This window comes from Notamacropus eugenii, chromosome 1 (genome assembly GCF_028372415.1).
Source record: "Notamacropus eugenii isolate mMacEug1 chromosome 1, mMacEug1.pri_v2, whole genome shotgun sequence".
In the NCBI taxonomy this organism is placed as follows: Eukaryota; Metazoa; Chordata; class Mammalia; order Diprotodontia; family Macropodidae; genus Notamacropus; species Notamacropus eugenii.
Window position 1 is genome coordinate 259439863 of NC_092872.1, and position 6824 is coordinate 259446686.

The following is a 6824-nucleotide window of genomic DNA, read 5'->3' on the forward strand; positions in this document are numbered from 1 at the left end:
AGCTACTTCTGGAGATGGGGCAACTTTTGCCTCATGAAAGGAAAAACAAGCCTCCCATGACGGGAGAGGAACCATCCAGGGTCTGTGAGCTCCTTGGCCCAGGTCTGGAGGGGCCAATGAACTCAATTCAATTCAAACATTTGTAAATCGCCGACCAGGCACAGGCTGGATTTGCTGGACTCCAGACTACCATCAATTTTCTGAATGATAATGGGCAAGACACTGGACCTCTCTGAGTCTCAGACTCCCCATGTGGAACTTGGAGGTGATAATCATCGGTCCTCTACTGCAAAGGATGTGAAAGCAGAGACAGAGACAGAGAAGGTGGGAGAGAGAGGGAGAGGGAGGGAGGGAGAGAGAAATAGAGACAGAGAGAGAAAAAGAGAGAGACAGCGATGAACTGACAGTGAGAGATCTTGGATGGAAAAGTACTGTGAAATCAATTAATCAACAAAAATTGAATTGGTCAATTTAAGTACCTACTATGTATTGGGCGATGTTGATACAGAAAAAGAAGCAAGGCAGTGCCTGCCCTCAAGGAGCTTACAATCTAATGGAGGAGACAGTAAGCAAACAGCAACTTACAAATAAACTGTATATAGGATAAATAGGAAATAATCAACAGAGGGAAGGCACTAGCATTAAAAGAGTTTGGGAAAGGTTTCCCGGAGAAGGTGGGATTTCTGTTGTTGTTTAGTCATGCCCAATTCTTCATGACCCCATTGGAGGTTTTCTTGGCAAAGATACTGGACTGATTTGCCATTTCCTTCTCATTTTATAGAGGAAACTGAGGCAAGCAAGGTTAAGTGACTTGCCCAGGGTCACTCAACTAGTAAGTGTCTGAGGCTCAATTTGAACTCAGGGAGAAGAGTCCTCCTGATTCCAGGCCTAGCACGCTATCCATTTTGCCACATGGCTGCTCAGATAGGATTTTAGTTGGGACTTACCAGAAACCAGGGAAGTCAGAAGGTGGAGGTGAAGAGAAGGGGTGTTCTAGGCATGGGGGACAACCAGAGAAATGCCCAGAGCCCAGAGATGGAACAACCAGGAGGCCAGCACCGTTGGATTAGAGTATGTATAGGGGAGTAAGGAGGCTGGGGAATGAAGGATTTTGAATGTCAAACAACATTTTTAATTTGTTCCTGGAGTCAGTAGAGAGCCAAAGAGCTTTACTGAGTAGGGCATGACATGGTCAGACCTGAACTTCATAAAAATCACTTTGGTGGCTGAATGGGGAGAAACTTGAGACAGGCAACCCCCACCTCCACCCCAATCAGGTTGTTGCAATAGTCCATGTGTGAGGCAACCAGGGTCTGCACCAGGGAGGGGGCCATGTCAGAGGAGAGGAGGGGGCATGAAAGTGAAATCGACAGGCCCCAAGGCAGGCCTGGAAATGGGTCTGGTGAGGAATAGTGAGGCATCTGGGCTGACATCTAGGTTGTGAGCCTTGGGGCTGAGAGAACCGTGGAGCGTCTGCCTTAATAGGGAAAGGGAGAGGAGAGGAGGGTTCAGCAGGAAAGAGAATGAGTTTTGTTTTAGATATGTTGAATTTGAGATATCTACTACACATGCAACTGGAAGGGTACAAAATGTCAGATCTGGCGGAGACTTTAGAACATAGAACATAGGATGTTCTAGAACATGGAATGTCAGAACCGAGACTCTAGAACACAGAACACACAATAAGGAATATCAGAGCTGGCCAGACCTTGGAGAACCTCTTGTCCTCTCCTTCATTTTTACAAGTCAGGAGCCTATGGGCTCTGCTGGGGATGAAGCCACACGAGGGGCCTTGCTCTGGAGGGATAGCTGGCTGCAAAGACATACAGCTTCCTGGGATCCTGAAGTCCTTCGACGTCCAAAGTGAGGAGGACAGGTTACCTCTGGAAGCACCGAGGTGTTTGGTATGGGAGGTGCCAGGTTAGAAGGTGTCCTGTTCCCCCAGCACTAGAGTGTGCACACGCGCACACACATACTCACACATATACACAACTCACATACATACACACACATATACACACCTACACACTAACAAATACACTCACACATATTTATACATTCACACACACACACACACACACACACACACACACACACACACACACACACACATACACATACACACCAGGGTCTCAGCTGACAGGAAGAGGAAATGCCCAACATTCTCCAGCCTCTTGTCCCTAAGCCAGAGTCTCAAATGCCAACCCTAAAAATACAGCTTGGCAGTTCAGCTATGCTATCTGCCCTCCTTCCCCCCCTCCCCACCATCCCCCGGTGGCGGCCAGCCCTGAGCCCTGAGGGTTTATTTTTGAATGAGGATGTGAGGTGGAGGTAACTTGAGGCTGCCCAGAAACCTGAGTCCTCCTCTTTCATGTATCTTCCCATTCAGAGATTTCTGGAGGGGGAGGGGCGGGGCGAGGGGTGGGGAGATGGGGGCTGGATGGGAGCACGGGGACTGGCTTAGAGTCCAGACAAGGGCAAGGGGAAGGGGGAGGAGAGGAGGAGGAGAATATCCCCAGTCTACAGAGGTCTTTCTGGCTAAAGAACTCAATCAATCAAATCTTAAGTCCTCATTGAAAGCCAGTAATAGAGAGAGCCCTAAAACTGGAGTTGGGTGAACTCTGACTCACTAACTGTGTGGCCTTGAAGAAGTCACTTCCCTTCTGTATGAGCCTCAGTTTTCTCATCTGTAAAATGGGCACAATAAAATTCTAATTACCTAGCTCCCAGGGGCACTGTGCTGAATGATGTGACATTAGAATCATGAGGACCTGGGTTTAAATACCACCTCTGCCACTTACTATTGGCAAGCAGGTCACTCTCCCTCCATGGGCCTCATCTGTAAAATGATAGGGTTGGATTAGGCGGCTCCTGAGGACCCTTTCGGTGCTCAGGCTATGGTCCTACAAATCAAGGAGAGGCTTCTCCAAGTTACAGAAGGAGAGGGCCCAGTCTGATAAGACCCCTCTCAGACCCCTTCCCCCATTTCCCCTATATCCACCATCATTTGCCAGGGCTCCCAAGCAAAGGATTTGTTGACAGGGAGGGCAAGGATTCAGAGGGAGAAAAAAAGCAACCCAGCAGTTGGGTTGGAAGTAAATGGACCTGGGTTCAAATACTGCGCCCATTACTTCCTAGCTCTGTGACCCTGGTCAAGTGACTTCCTCTCTTTGGGCCTCAGTTCCCTCCTCTGTAAAATGAGAGAGAAGGCCAGCTGGTTTCAGAAGCCCCTGTGAGCTCTAACTCTGATCCTATCATCTAGCTCAACCCTCTCATTTTTCAGAGAAGGAAACTGAGGCCCCAGAGGGGGAAGGGAGCTGCCCAAAGTCCCATGCACACACAAGATGGATCATCAAGAAAGGGGACAAGCAGCCTTTTCTTCCACCCCCACAAGCCCACCTTCATGCCCTCTGGTCCTGGCCAGGGTCTCCCTACCCTATCAGAAAGCCCTTCAGGCTCCAGCTCATTAAATGCTCGAGCAGGCCAGCAGAGGGCACCCCAATGCCTTCTAACCTGGTTCCACTGGAGGGTATCCTGGGTGCCCTGCAGGGAGTCCCTGGCATGCAGGGACCAGGCTGAGGAGCATCCCTGGGGAGAAGGAATGCAGGAGCAGCTGCCTCCTGGGCTCTTCCCGAGGGCCTTAGCTTGGGAGTAACCATTTACTTGTAAACTTGGGAGTAAACTTGTAAACTTACAAGTAAACTTCGTTTACTTGGCTCTATAGCCCAGGGTGGGGCAGGGAGAAGGGAGGAGAGGGATTGTAGACTGGAATGGATTTAGAGTAGTTCCTTAACACCTTTGCCTCAGTTTCCTCCTCTGTAAGATGAGCTGGAGAAGGAAATGATATACCCCTCCAGTATCCAGTTGCTTAACACCATTTGCCTCAGTTTTCTCCTCTGTAAAATGAGCTGGAGAAGGAAATGACAAACCTCTCCAGTATCTCTGACAAGAAAACCCAAATGGGGTCATGAAGAGCATCACTGAGTACAGCTTCTCTCCCATATTGACAGAGGCCGAGACAGTTAATGGACTGTCCCAATTCATACAGGGAGGGGTGAGGAGCAGAACTGAGATTCAAACCTAGGTCCTCAGAGTGCCCAGAGAAGTGAGTCTACAATGGTGGAGAGGATACTTACCTGGGTTGGCTTTATGAAAGAGGAGCCTGATGCCCAAAGAAAAGTGACTCCCCCAAGGTCACGCAGGTTGGAAGGAGACAGAACAGGGATGCAAATTCAGGTCCTCTGGTTCCAAAGCCAGGACATTCCTCTACATTACACCGTCTCTAATCTGACAGTATGGACAGAGTGGAATGGGAAGAGGTGGTTTGTTCTTCCTGTGACATTACAAACAACTCACATTTAAGCCCTAGAACCTTCTTTCCTAAATATACACCTTTGAGGTATTAATATAAATCTAATTGACTCCATCTGACAGATGGAGAAGCTGAGATTGAGAAGAGAATTGAGCTGTCTACAATCTTAAAGCGAGTAAGTCTCAGAGCTAGGATTTGAATTCAAATCTCCTGACTCCCAACTTCAGAGTTCTTTTTACTATACCAGATGCCTCAAGGGCTGGGAAGAGTCTTAGAGATAATTCAGTTTACACACACACACACACACACACACACACACACACACACACACACACACACACACATTTTATAGATGAGGAATCAGAGAGGGGAAGTGATGTACGCAGGGTCACACAGCTATTAAACAGGACCATAGATTTAGAGCTACAGGGGACTTAGCAAACCCAACACCCTCATTGTACTCATCAGGAAACTGAAACCCAGAAAGGTGGAGTAGAGGAAGTCCCAATAACAATGAACCCTGGGAAATTAGAAGTTAGAAAAGTCTATTTCAATACAACCTAACAAGCATTTTTAAAGTGCCAACGAAGTGCAAGGTGATGGGGACCATAGAAACATAGATCTGCCATTTAGTCTAACCCTCTTATTTTACAGACTGGGAAACTGAATCACAGAATGCCTAAGTGACTTGTCTTAATAAGCATCACCAAAAAAATCCAATACCTGCTTCCAAGGAGCAGAGACTCCAATAATAATAAGGGAACTCCAAAATGTAAACAGGTAAATACCAGACAATTTGAGAGAGAAAGCCCTAAAAATCAGAATGTTAGGAGAGGCCTTCTTTCCATACTGAGTGGTTCATGAGCTAGCTACCCTTGAAAGAAGCCAGCCTCCCAACAGAGGGAGGTCAATGCATTTCAGGAATGGCTGACAGTCCATGGAGGAGGACAATGAATGCCACATTTGGGAAACAGTATGTTGGACCGTCCGGCATCCAGTATTGGCTGCTACGTTGGGCTCTGATGCCTTAATCAGCTTCTTTTCTTGGGGAACAAGGGGCAACAGCCGAAAGCAACCCCAAGAGTCAAGGCTCACAATGAGTCAAGACTCCCTGATTCTTGCAGCAGAACCTGGCCAGAATTCTTGTGTTTTGCCCTGAAAACCCTTAGTTGCTAAAAGACTATAAAATGAGGGTGGAAACGGCTGAAATACTGTGAAGGGGAAACAGCTAGAGAAGAGGACCCCCATGTGGGTGATTTATAGGCTCTCCCAGGAATGGCACTTAGTATGCAAAAGTACTTAGCAGAGACAGGAGGTGGATGGGACATGTATGTGGTGGGACAGGTGTGAGGGGACTCCCTCAGGTTCTTCTCACCTCCTGACCCAGACACCTCCAAAGGGGTGGCATCTGCTGGACACGATGATTTTAAATTCCCTTTGTCAGAGTCACATAGCCCAGGTTTGACACATGCAGCCTCCCCATCACAACTCTCTCTGAACCTAGAGAAAGGCTTAGAGGGTGTTGTCAAAGATAGGTCTGTCACTGACTTTGTGAGATCCATCTCTGCTCAGCCCTTCCATGCACTCTGTCTAAGATCTCAGGTGGCTTACAACGCATTCGAATGCATCAGACTTTCCCTAGGGACAAACATAATGCCTAAAAAATCCATCCAAATAACTAGACTCCCCAGAGCTGCCTTAGTCTGGTTCAGCGAGGTTTCAGCACGATCTCTTGTTTTCTCTCTTGTCAGCACACTCAGCACTACGGCTACAGGACAAGCACCAGTTTGGGGACCACTGGCCCAGACACCAGACTTTTCTACTGGGGTAGCATGCCTGGCAGCAGCTGCTGTCTCCCTGCCCTCAAAGTTCACCTACCTTGTCTCCTTTATTATGCAAACTCATCAGAGCCTATAGAGTTTAAACCTTGAATATCTAAACATTAGATTAATGTCTGGAGAGGAATAAAGTAGGTTTGGGATGGAAAGAATAACCTCCTTTGAGCCATTTTCAGGCCACTGGGCAGAGTGCCAAGGGAATCAGGTCATCATTGTTCCATGTTCAACCTGGGGTGGAGGGAGAGAAAAAAAAGATTCACTTTCTCACCAAGTCCAGGTTCCCAAATACATATATACAGAGACAATTGTCTTGCTACCATTCGAAGACCCTTCTCTGTCTCTGTCTCTCTCTCTCTCTTTCTCTCTCCCTCTCTTTCTCTCCTACACACACACACACACACACACACACACACACACACACACACACACACACAGAGCACCTACTGTTGTCTGTGTATGTATAAATACATATTCACACCCATATGTATACATTTATTAAATGTACCTAAATCATTACCCTCAGGGACTCCCTTCTAAGTGACATGAGGATAGTAGAATAAAGTTCCAAAATAAAGTCAAGTCCTGCCTCCCCATCCTTTCATCTCCTACAAAGCAAAGTCTTCCTCCTTCTCTCAAACCATTCTTACCATGTTACAGAGTCAGCGTTAGAAAGT

The 6824-nt window shown here is 47.4% G+C and overlaps 1 long non-coding RNA gene across 1 annotated transcript; it reads left to right on the top strand.

The window, feature by feature from the left end:
* The first annotated feature begins 1737 nt into the window (after positions 1 to 1737).
* On the top strand, positions 1738 to 6470 carry LOC140525077 (uncharacterized). Its single transcript, XR_011973921.1, has 3 exons — positions 1738 to 1863; positions 4967 to 5092; positions 6064 to 6470. It is a non-coding gene; the product is annotated as an uncharacterized lncRNA (long non-coding RNA).
* The last annotated feature ends 354 nt before the right edge of the window (positions 6471 to 6824 follow it).